Source organism: Chiloscyllium punctatum, chromosome 30 (genome assembly GCF_047496795.1).
Source record: "Chiloscyllium punctatum isolate Juve2018m chromosome 30, sChiPun1.3, whole genome shotgun sequence".
Lineage (NCBI taxonomy): Eukaryota > Metazoa > Chordata > Chondrichthyes > Orectolobiformes > Hemiscylliidae > Chiloscyllium > Chiloscyllium punctatum.
The window spans coordinates 1,562,475-1,574,479 of NC_092768.1; the positions used below are offsets into that span (position 1 = coordinate 1,562,475).

Below are 12,005 nucleotides of genomic sequence, written 5' to 3' on the forward strand. Positions count from 1 at the left end.
ACCTAATACGGATGCGACAGAGTGCGCTGTCGCCCAATCCTCGGTAGTATAGTGGTTAGTATCCCCGCCTGTCACGCGGGAGACCGGGGTTCAATTCCCCGCCGGGGAGTCTGCGGCATTTTGAGAGGCCAGCTCCATATCTCAATGCAGGAGTGCCGATTTCAAGTCCCATGCGTTCCCAGGGCCGAGCGGTCTGCTCTTGTCAACAAACAAAACCCACGATACTCTCAATTCTGCTCTCCCAGGCCAACTTGTCCTTTCATCTTCCAAGGAGATGATCATTTGAGACTTCCTCCTTTTTCGGCGACAAATGAAAACTGCCGTCCTCAAGAAGGCTCACCGGACCAGAAACCTTGTCTGCTTTCTTCCCCTTCCCCCACCCCCACTCCAGATGCTGACTTGCTCCAGCAATTTCTGTTTCCCACTCTGATTTTGTTGTCACTTCGTCCCGTCAGTGGGCATATAACTCCCACGCAAACGGGGTGCAAATTAAAACCTTTAAGCAACCGGTAGCGACAAATGAATGTGAGCTTTCCCCCTCTCCCTCGCTCCAATCAAAAAGGGGTCAGACCCCTCAGAGTTTGGACCCGATCCTGCCATCAAGGTGATGCAACACCATCCCCTGCTGCTGGCAGACTGTACTACACCCACAGTGGAAAGTCAAAGTCATCTGAGTGGCATCGTCTGCTCTTCTCGATAGAAGGACAAAGCCCAGTGCCTGGGTTAACATGAAGGTCAACACAGAGGCAAGCTTGAGAAAGCACGTGCAGGTACTCAACCGACACTGTTGGCATCATAGGAGCACCACAGTGTGGAAGCAGGCCATTCACACTGACCCTTCTGAAGAGAAACCCGTGCAGATCCATGCTTGGTACTGAGGGATCCCAGCAAAAGTTCACCGGTTCCCAATGTTGGGGACGTCCAGAACCAGGGCTCACAGTCTCCGAACGAAGGGCAAGCGATCCAGGAAGATTTTTTCTCTCCGAGAGTGGTGAACCTGTGGACTTGTCTCCCACAGGAAGATGCGGCTATGCCGGTTTGTGAGATACACTCCAAGAGGGAGCCGGACGTAGACCTTGCAGCTAAAGGGATCCAGGGGTACGGAGAGGAAGCTGGAGTGCTTACTGAAATTACATGTTCAATCATGATCACATTGAACGGTGGCGGTGTCTTGAAGGGCTGAATGGAACAAGTGAGGACTGCAGTTGCTGGAAATCAGAGTCTCGATCAGAGTGGCGCTGGAAACGCAAAGCAAGTCAGGCAGCATCCTGATTTTCCTGCTCCTCGGATTCTGCCTGACTTGAAGGGCTGAATGGCCTACTCCTGCACTTAATTTCTACGTTTCGATGTTAAATGCATGGCTGAGAGATCTGATGCAGCGTACAGTAAAGTCACCCCACCGTCCTCCAGGAGCACTGCTCTCTGATGAGGAAGCGATTGATGGGTGGTAGTAGAACCTGAGGGGACGAGCTTGAAAAAGGGAAGCTTTCGTGCTGAGTCCATTTGGCAGTGGGAATTGAAGCCAGGCTGTTGGATTTGTGCTGTCGTACACAAATCAGTTTGTTAGAAGCAGGTAATGGGAGAGCGCGCGTGGATCAGCAGCAGACGAAGTTTAACGCAGACGGTAGGGCACAACGAAAAGGCTGTTTTACAGCAGCAGCAGCAGCGGCGGCGGATTACTTGAAAGATAGATAGTCGAATAATAAAACATGAAAACAACAATAACTATTCTCTTAATCATCTCCACAGAGGTAGAAGATGATCTAAAGGAGAACTCAAATTGACAACAAAATCCAAATTTCACATAAGAACATTCTACCTAATACGGATGCGACAGAGCGCGCTGTCGCCCAATCCTCGGTAGTATAGTGGTTAGTATCCCCGCCTGTCACGCGGGAGACCGGGGTTCAATTCCCCGCCGGGGAGTCTGCGGCATTTTGAGAGGCCAGCTCCATATCTCAATGCAGGAGTGCCGATTTCAAGTCCCATGCGTTCCCAGGGCCGAGCGGTCTGCTCTTGTCAACAAACAAAACCTACGATACTCTCAATTCTGCTCTCCCAGGCCAACTTGTCCTTTCATCTTCCAAGGAGATGATCATTTGAGACTTCCTCCTTTTTCGGCGACAAATGAAAACTGCCGTCCTCAAGAAGGCTCACCGGACCAGAAACCTTGTCTGCTTTCTTCCCCTTCCCCCACCCCCACTCCAGATGCTGACTTGCTCCAGCAATTTCTGTTTCCCACTCTGATTTTGTTGTCACTTCGTCCCGTCAGTGGGCATATAACTCCCACGCAAACGGGGTGCAAATTAAAACCTTTAAGCAACCGGTAGCGACAAATGAATGTGAGCTTTCCCCCTCTCCCTCGCTCCAATCAAAAAGGGGTCAGACCCCTCAGAGTTTGGACCCGATCCTGCCATCAAGGTGATGCAACACCATCCCCTGCTGCTGGCAGACTGTACTACACCCACAGTGGAAAGTCAAAGTCATCTGAGTGGCATCGTCTGCTCTTCTCGATAGAAGGACAAAGCCCAGTGGCTGGGTTAACATGAAGGTCAACACAGAGGCAAGCTTGAGAAAGCACGTGCAGGTACTCAACCGACACTGTTGGCATCATAGGAGCACCACAGTGTGGAAGCAGGCCATTCACACTGACCCTTCTGAAGAGAAACCCGTGCAGATCCATGCTTGGTACTGAGGGATCCCAGCAAAAGTTCACCGGTTCCCAATGTTGGGGACGTCCAGAACCAGGGCTCACAGTCTCCGAACGAAGGGCAAGCGATCCAGGAAGATTTTTTCTCTCCGAGAGTGGTGAACCTGTGGACTTGTCTCCCACAGGAAGATGCGGCTATGCCGGTTTGTGAGATACACTCCAAGAGGGAGCCGGACGTAGACCTTGCAGCTAAAGGGATCCAGGGGTACGGAGAGGAAGCTGGAGTGCTTACTGAAATTACATGTTCAATCATGATCACATTGAACGGTGGCGGTGTCTTGAAGGGCTGAATGGAACAAGTGAGGACTGCAGTTGCTGGAAATCAGAGTCTCGATCAGAGTGGCGCTGGAAACGCAAAGCAAGTCAGGCAGCATCCTGATTTTCCTGCTCCTCGGATTCTGCCTGACTTGAAGGGCTGAATGGCCTACTCCTGCACTTAATTTCTACGTTTCGATGTTAAATGCATGGCTGAGAGATCTGATGCAGCGTACAGTAAAGTCACCCCACCGTCCTCCAGGAGCACTGCTCTCTGATGAGGAAGCGATTGATGGGTGGTAGTAGAACCTGAGGGGACGAGCTTGAAAAAGGGAAGCTTTCGTGCTGAGTCCATTTGGCAGTGGGAATTGAAGCCAGGCTGTTGGATTTGTGCTGTCGTACACAAATCAGTTTGTTAGAAGCAGGTAATGGGAGAGCGCGCGTGGATCAGCAGCAGACGAAGTTTAACGCAGACGGTAGGGCACAACGAAAAGGCTGTTTTACAGCAGCAGCAGCAGCAGCGGCGGCGGATTACTTCAAAGATAGATAGTCGAATAATAAAACATGAAAACAACAATAACTATTCTCTTAATCATCTCCACAGAGGTAGAAGATGATCTAAAGGAGAACTCAAATTGACAACAAAATCCAAATTTCACATAAGAACATTCTACCTAATACGCATGCGACAGAGTGCGCTGTCGCCCAATCCTCGGTCGTATAGTGGTTAGTATCCCCGCCTGTCACGCGGGAGACCGGGGTTCAATTCCCCGCCGGGGAGTCTGCGGCATTTTGAGAGGCCAGCTCCATATCTCAATGCAGGAGTGCCGATTTCAAGTCCCATGCGTTCCCAGGGCCGAGCGGTCTGCTCTTGTCAACAAACAAAACCTACGATACTCTCAATTCTGCTCTCCCAGGCCAACTTGTCCTTTCATCTACCAAGGAGATGATCATTTGAGACTTCCTCCTTTTTCGGCGACAAATGAAAACTGCCGTCCTCAAGAAGGCTCACCGGACCAGAAACCTTGTCTGCTTTCTTCCCCTTCCCCCACCCCCACTCCAGATGCTGACTTGCTCCAGCAATTTCTGTTTCCCACTCTGATTTTGTTGTCACTTCGTCCCGTCAGTGGGCATATAACTCCCACGCAAACGGGGTGCAAATTAAAACCTTTAAGCAACCGGTAGCGACAAATGAATGTGAGCTTTCCCCCTCTCCCTCGCTCCAATCAAAAAGGGGTCAGACCCCTCAGAGTTTGGACCCGATCCTGCCATCAAGGTGATGCAACACCATCCCCTGCTGCTGGCAGACTGTACTACACCCACAGTGGAAAGTCAAAGTCATCTGAGTGGCATCGTCTGCTCTTCTCGATAGAAGGACAAAGCCCAGTGCCTGGGTTAACATGAAGGTCAACACAGAGGCAAGCTTGAGAAAGCACGTGCAGGTACTCAACCGACACTGTTGGCATCATAGGAGCACCACAGTGTGGAAGCAGGCCATTCACACTGACCCTTCTGAAGAGAAACCCGTGCAGATCCATGCTTGGTACTGAGGGATCCCAGCAAAAGTTCACCGGTTCCCAATGTTGGGGACGTCCAGAACCAGGGCTCACAGTCTCCGAACGAAGGGCAAGCGATCCAGGAAGATTTTTTCTCTCCGAGAGTGGTGAACCTGTGGACTTGTCTCCCACAGGAAGATGCGGCTATGCCGGTTTGTGAGATACACTCCAAGAGGGAGCCGGACGTAGACCTTGCAGCTAAAGGGATCCAGGGGTACGGAGAGGAAGCTGGAGTGCTTACTGAAATTACATGTTCAATCATGATCACATTGAACGGTGGCGGTGTCTTGAAGGGCTGAATGGAACAAGTGAGGACTGCAGTTGCTGGAAATCCGAGTCTCGATCAGAGTGGCGCTGGAAACGCCAAGCAAGTCAGGCAGCATCCTGATTTTCCTGCTCCTCGGATTCTGCCTGACTTGGAGGGCTGAATGGCCTACTCCTGCACTTAATTTCTATGTTTCGATGTTAAATGCATGCCTGAGAGATCTGATGCAGCGTACAGTAAAGTCACCCCACCGTCCTCCAGGAGCACTGCTCTCTGATGAGGAAGCGATTGATGGGTGGTAGTAGAACCTGAGGGGACGAGCTTGAAAAAGGGAAGCTTTCGTGCTGAGTCCATTTGGCAGTGGGAATTGAAGCCAGGCTGTTGGATTTGTGCTGTCGTACACAAATCAGTTTGTTAGAAGCAGGTAATGGGAGAGCGCGCGTGGATCAGCAGCAGACGAAGTTTAACGCAGACGGTAGGGCACAACGAAAAGGCTGTTTTACAGCAGCAGCAGCAGCAGCGGCGGATTACTTGAAAGATAGATAGTCGAATAATAAAACATGAAAACAACAATAACTATTCTCTTAATCATCTCCACAGAGGTAGAAGATGATCTAAAGGAGAACTCAAATTGACAACAAAATCCAAATTTCACATAAGAACATTCTACCTAATACGGATGCGACAGAGTGCGCTGTCGCCCAATCCTCGGTAGTATAGTGGTTAGTATCCCCGCCTGTCACGCGGGAGACCGGGGTTCAATTCCCCGCCGGGGAGTCTGCGGCATTTTGAGAGGCCAGCTCCATATCTCAATGCAGGAGTGCCGATTTCAAGTCCCATGCGTTCCCAGGGCCGAGCGGTCTGCTCTTGTCAACAAACAAAACCCACGATACTCTCAATTCTGCTCTCCCAGGCCAACTTGTCCTTTCATCTTCCAAGGAGATGATCATTTGAGACTTCCTCCTTTTTCGGCGACAAATGAAAACTGCCGTCCTCAAGAAGGCTCACCGGACCAGAAACCTTGTCTGCTTTCTTCCCCTTCCCCCACCCCCACTCCAGATGCTGACTTGCTCCAGCAATTTCTGTTTCCCACTCTGATTTTGTTGTCACTTCGTCCCGTCAGTGGGCATATAACTCCCACGCAAACGGGGTGCAAATTAAAACCTTTAAGCAACCGGTAGCGACAAATGAATGTGAGCTTTCCCCCTCTCCCTCGCTCCAATCAAAAAGGGGTCAGACCCCTCAGAGTTTGGACCCGATCCTGCCATCAAGGTGATGCAACACCATCCCCTGCTGCTGGCAGACTGTACTACACCCACAGTGGAAAGTCAAAGTCATCTGAGTGGCATCGTCTGCTCTTCTCGATAGAAGGACAAAGCCCAGTGCCTGGGTTAACATGAAGGTCAACACAGAGGCAAGCTTGAGAAAGCACGTGCAGGTACTCAACCGACACTGTTGGCATCATAGGAGCACCACAGTGTGGAAGCAGGCCATTCACACTGACTCTTCTGAAGAGAAACCCATGCAGATCCATGCTTGGTACTGAGGGATCCCAGCAAAAGTTCACCGGTTCCCAATGTTGGGGACGTCCAGAACCAGGGCTCACAGTCTCCGAACGAAGGGCAAGCGATCCAGGAAGATTTTTTCTCTCAGAGAGTGGTGAACCTGTGGACTTGTCTCCCACAGGAAGATGCGGCTATGCCGGTTTGTGAGATACACTCCAAGAGGGAGCCGGACGTAGACCTTGCAGCTAAAGGGATCCAGGGGTACGGAGAGGAAGCTGGAGTGCTTACTGAAATTACATGTTCAATCATGATCACATTGAACGGTGGCGGTGTCTTGAAGGGCTGAATGGAACAAGTGAGGAATGCAGTTGCTGGAAATCAGAGTCTCGATCAGAGTGGCGCTGGAAACGCCAAGCAAGTCTGGCAGCATCCTGATTTTCCTGCTCCTCGGATTCTGCCTGACTTGAAGGGCTGAATGGCCTACTCCTGCACTTAATTTCTACGTTTCGATGTTAAATGCATGGCTGAGAGATCTGATGCAGCGTACAGTAAAGTCACCCCACCGTCCTCCAGGAGCACTGCTCTCTGATGAGGAAGCGATTGATGGGTGGTAGTAGAACCTGAGGGGACGAGCTTGAAAAAGGGAAGCTTTCGTGCTGAGTCCATTTGGCAGTGGGAATTGAAGCCAGGCTGTTGGATTTGTGCTGTCGTACACAAATCAGTTTGTTAGAAGCAGGTAATGGGAGAGCGCGCGTGGATCAGCAGCAGACGAAGTTTAACGCAGACGGTAGGGCACAACGAAAAGGCTGTTTTACAGCAGCAGCAGCAGCGGCGGCGGATTACTTGAAAGATAGATAGTCGAATAATAAAACATGAAAACAACAATAACTATTCTCTTAATCATCTCCACAGAGGTAGAAGATGATCTAAAGGAGAACTCAAATTGACAACAAAATCCAAATTTCACATAAGAACATTCTACCTAATACGGATGCGACAGAGTGCGCTGTCGCCCAATCCTCGGTAGTATAGTGGTTAGTATCCCCGCCTGTCACGCGGGAGACCGGGGTTCAATTCCCCGCCGGGGAGTCTGCGGCATTTTGAGAGGCCAGCTCCATATGTCAATGCACGAGTGCCGATTTCAAGTCCCATGCGTTCCCAGGGCCGAGCGGTCTGCTCTTGTCAACAAACAAAACCTACGATACTCTCAATTCTGCTCTCCCAGGCCAACTTGTCCTTTCATCTACCAAGGAGATGATCATTTGAGACTTCCTCCTTTTTCGGCGACAAATGAAAACTGCCGTCCTCAAGAAGGCTCACCGGACCAGAAACCTTGTCTGCTTTCTTCCCCCACCCCCACTCCAGATGCTGACTTGCTCCAGCAATTTCTGTTTCCCACTCTGATTTTGTTGTCACTTCGTCCCGTCAGTGGGCATATAACTCCCACGCAAACGGGGTGCAAATTAAAACCTTTAAGCAACCGGTAGCGACAAATGAATGTGAGCTTTCCCCCTCTCCCTCGCTCCAATCAAAAAGGGGTCAGACCCCTCAGAGTTTGGACCCGATCCTGCCATCAAGGTGATGCAACACCATCCCCTGCTGCTGGCAGACTGTACTACACCCACAGTGGAAAGTCAAAGTCATCTGAGTGGCATCGTCTGCTCTTCTCGATAGAAGGACAAAGCCCAGTGGCTGGGTTAACATGAAGGTCAACACAGAGGCAAGCTTGAGAAAGCACGTGCAGGTACTCAACCGACACTGTTGGCATCATAGGAGCACCACAGTGTGGAAGCAGGCCATTCACACTGACCCTTCTGAAGAGAAACCCATGCAGATCCATGCTTGGTACTGAGGGATCCCAGCAAAAGTTCACCGGTTCCCAATGTTGGGGACGTCCAGAACCAGGGCTCACAGTCTCCGAACGAAGGGCAAGCGATCCAGGAAGATTTTTTCTCTCCGAGAGTGGTGAACCTGTGGACTTGTCTCCCACAGGAAGATGCGGCTATGCCGGTTTGTGAGATACACTCCAAGAGGGAGCCGGACGTAGACCTTGCAGCTAAAGGGATCCAGGGGTACGGAGAGGAAGCTGGAGTGCTTACTGAAATTACATGTTCAATCATGATCACATTGAACGGTGGCGGTGTCTTGAAGGGCTGAATGGAACAAGTGAGGACTGCAGTTGCTGGAAATCAGAGTCTCGATCAGAGTGGCGCTGGAAACGCAAAGCAAGTCAGGCAGCATCCTGATTTTCCTGCTCCTCGGATTCTGCCTGACTTGAAGGGCTGAATGGCCTACTCCTGCACTTAATTTCTACGTTTCGATGTTAAATGCATGGCTGAGAGATCTGATGCAGCGTACAGTAAAGTCACCCCACCGTCCTCCAGGAGCACTGCTCTCTGATGAGGAAGCGATTGATGGGTGGTAGTAGAACCTGAGGGGACGAGCTTGAAAAAGGGAAGCTTTCGTGCTGAGTCCATTTGGCAGTGGGAATTGAAGCCAGGCTGTTGGATTTGTGCTGTCGTACACAAATCAGTTTGTTAGAAGCAGGTAATGGGAGAGCGCGCGTGGATCAGCAGCAGACGAAGTTTAACGCAGACGGTAGGGCACAACGAAAAGGCTGTTTTACAGCAGCAGCAGCAGCAGCGGCGGATTACTTGAAAGATAGATAGTCGAATAATAAAACATGAAAACAACAATAACTATTCTCTTAATCATCTCCACAGAGGTAGAAGATGATCTAAAGGAGAACTCAAATTGACAACAAAATCCAAATTTCACATAAGAACATTCTACCTAATACGGATGCGACAGAGTGCGCTGTCGCCCAATCCTCGGTAGTATAGTGGTTAGTATCCCCGCCTGTCACGCGGGAGACCGGGGTTCAATTCCCCGCCGGGGAGTCTGCGGCATTTTGAGAGGCCAGCTCCATATCTCAATGCAGGAGTGCCGATTTCAAGTCCCATGCGTTCCCAGGGCCGAGCGGTCTGCTCCTGTCAACAAACAAAACCTACGATACTCTCAATTCTGCTCTCCCAGGCCAACTTGTCCTTTCATCTTCCAAGGAGATGATCATTTGAGACTTCCTCCTTTTTCGGCGACAAATGAAAACTGCCGTCCTCAAGAAGGCTCACCGGACCAGAAACCTTGTCTGCTTTCTTCCCCTTCCCCCACCCCCACTCCAGATGCTGACTTGCTCCAGCAATTTCTGTTTCCCACTCTGATTTTGTTGTCACTTCGTCCCGTCAGTGGGCATATAACTCCCACGCAAACGGGGTGCAAATTAAAACCTTTAAGCAACCGGTAGCGACAAATGAATGTGAGCTTTCCCCCTCTCCCTCGCTCCAATCAAAAAGGGGTCAGACCCCTCAGAGTTTGGACCCGATCCTGCCATCAAGGTGATGCAACACCATCCCCTGCTGCTGGCAGACTGTACTACACCCACAGTGGAAAGTCAAAGTCATCTGAGTGGCATCGTCTGCTCTTCTCGATAGAAGGACAAAGCCCAGTGCCTGGGTTAACATGAAGGTCAACACAGAGGCAAGCTTGAGAAAGCACGTGCAGGTACTCAACCGACACTGTTGGCATCATAGGAGCACCACAGTGTGGAAGCAGGCCATTCACACCGACCCTTCTGAAGAGAAACCCGTGCAGATCCATGCTTGGTACTGAGGGATCCCAGCAAAAGTTCACCGGTTCCCAATGTTGGGGACGTCCAGAACCAGGGCTCACAGTCTCCGAACGAAGGGCAAGCGATCCAGGAAGATTTTTTCTCTCCGAGAGTGGTGAACCTGTGGACTTGTCTCCCACAGGAAGATGCGGCTATGCCGGTTTGTGAGATACACTCCAAGAGGGAGCCGGACGTAGACCTTGCAGCTAAAGGGATCCAGGGGTACGGAGAGGAAGCTGGAGTGCTTACTGAAATTACATGTTCAATCATGATCACATTGAACGGTGGCGGTGTCTTGAAGGGCTGAATGGAACAAGTGAGGACTGCAGTTGCTGGAAATCAGAGTCTCGATCAGAGTGGCGCTGGAAACGCAAAGCAAGTCAGGCAGCATCCTGATTTTCCTGCTCCTCGGATTCTGCCTGACTTGAAGGGCTGAATGGCCTACTCCTGCACTTAATTTCTACGTTTCGATGTTAAATGCATGGCTGAGAGATCTGATGCAGCGTACAGTAAAGTCACCCCACCGTCCTCCAGGAGCACTGCTCTCTGATGAGGAAGCGATTGATGGGTGGTAGTAGAACCTGAGGGGACGAGCTTGAAAAAGGGAAGCTTTCGTGCTGAGTCCATTTGGCAGTGGGAACTGAAGCCAGGCTGTTGGATTTGTGCTGTCGTACACAAATCAGTTTGTTAGAAGCAGGTAATGGGAGAGCGCGCGTGGATCAGCAGCAGACGAAGTTTAACGCAGACGGTAGGGCACAACGAAAAGGCTGTTTTACAGCAGCAGCAGCAGCAGCGGCGGATTACTTGAAAGATAGATAGTCGAATAATAAAACATGAAAACAACAATAACTATTCTCTTAATCATCTCCACAGAGGTAGAAGATGATCTAAAGGAGAACTCAAATTGACAACAAAATCCAAATTTCACATAAGAACATTCTACCTAATACGGATGCGACAGAGCGCGCTGTCGCCCAATCCTCGGTAGTATAGTGGTTAGTATCCCCGCCTGTCACGCGGGAGACCGGGGTTCAATTCCCCGCCGGGGAGTCTGCGGCATTTTGAGAGGCCAGCTCCATATCTCAATGCAGGAGTGCCGATTTCAAGTCCCATGCGTTCCCAGGGCCGAGCGGTCTGCTCTTGTCAACAAACAAAACCTACGATACTCTCAATTCTGCTCTCCCAGGCCAACTTGTCCTTTCATCTTCCAAGGAGATGATCATTTGAGACTTCCTCCTTTTTCGGCGACAAATGAAAACTGCCGTCCTCAAGAAGGCTCACCGGACCAGAAACCTTGTCTGCTTTCTTCCCCTTCCCCCACCCCCACTCCAGATGCTGACTTGCTCCAGCAATTTCTGTTTCCCACTCTGATTTTGTTGTCACTTCGTCCCGTCAGTGGGCATATAACTCCCACGCAAACGGGGTGCAAATTAAAACCTTTAAGCAACCGGTAGCGACAAATGAATGTGAGCTTTCCCCCTCTCCCTCGCTCCAATCAAAAAGGGGTCAGACCCCTCAGAGTTTGGACCCGATCCTGCCATCAAGGTGATGCAACACCATCCCCTGCTGCTGGCAGACTGTACTACACCCACAGTGGAAAGTCAAAGTCATCTGAGTGGCATCGTCTGCTCTTCTCGATAGAAGGACAAAGCCCAGTGCCTGGGTTAACATGAAGGTCAACACAGAGGCAAGCTTGAGAAAGCACGTGCAGGTACTCAACCGACACTGTTGGCATCATAGGAGCACCACAGTGTGGAAGCAGGCCATTCACACCGACCCTTCTGAAGAGAAACCCGTGCAGATCCATGCTTGGTACTGAGGGATCCCAGCAAAAGTTCACCGGTTCCCAATGTTGGGGACGTCCAGAACCAGGGCTCACAGTCTCCGAACGAAGGGCAAGCGATCCAGGAAGATTTTTTCTCTCCGAGAGTGGTGAACCTGTGGACTTGTCTCCCACAGGAAGATGCGGCTATGCCGGTTTGTGAGATACACTCCAAGAGGGAGCCGGACGTAGACCTTGCAGCTAAAGGGATCCAGGGGTACGGAG

At 50.7% G+C, this 12,005-nt stretch overlaps 7 non-coding genes across 7 annotated transcripts; all 7 read left to right on the forward strand.

Moving 5' to 3' along the window:
* Positions 1-37: 37 nt before the first annotated feature.
* Positions 38-109, forward strand: trnad-guc (transfer RNA aspartic acid (anticodon GUC)). The gene has a single exon. It is a non-coding gene; the product is annotated as a tRNA-Asp (tRNA).
* A 1,745-nt stretch (positions 110-1,854) lies between these two features.
* On the forward strand, positions 1,855-1,926 carry trnad-guc (transfer RNA aspartic acid (anticodon GUC)). The gene has a single exon. It is a non-coding gene; the product is annotated as a tRNA-Asp (tRNA).
* A 1,748-nt stretch (positions 1,927-3,674) lies between these two features.
* Positions 3,675-3,746, forward strand: trnad-guc (transfer RNA aspartic acid (anticodon GUC)). The gene has a single exon. It is a non-coding gene; the product is annotated as a tRNA-Asp (tRNA).
* Positions 3,747-5,491: 1,745 nt separating this feature from the next.
* Positions 5,492-5,563, forward strand: trnad-guc (transfer RNA aspartic acid (anticodon GUC)). Its single transcript has one exon. It is a non-coding gene; the product is annotated as a tRNA-Asp (tRNA).
* Positions 5,564-7,308: 1,745 nt separating this feature from the next.
* On the forward strand, positions 7,309-7,380 carry trnad-guc (transfer RNA aspartic acid (anticodon GUC)). The gene has a single exon. It is a non-coding gene; the product is annotated as a tRNA-Asp (tRNA).
* A 1,739-nt stretch (positions 7,381-9,119) lies between these two features.
* On the forward strand, positions 9,120-9,191 carry trnad-guc (transfer RNA aspartic acid (anticodon GUC)). The gene has a single exon. It is a non-coding gene; the product is annotated as a tRNA-Asp (tRNA).
* A 1,745-nt stretch (positions 9,192-10,936) lies between these two features.
* trnad-guc (transfer RNA aspartic acid (anticodon GUC)) lies at positions 10,937-11,008 on the forward strand. The gene has a single exon. It is a non-coding gene; the product is annotated as a tRNA-Asp (tRNA).
* Positions 11,009-12,005: the final 997 nt, after the last annotated feature.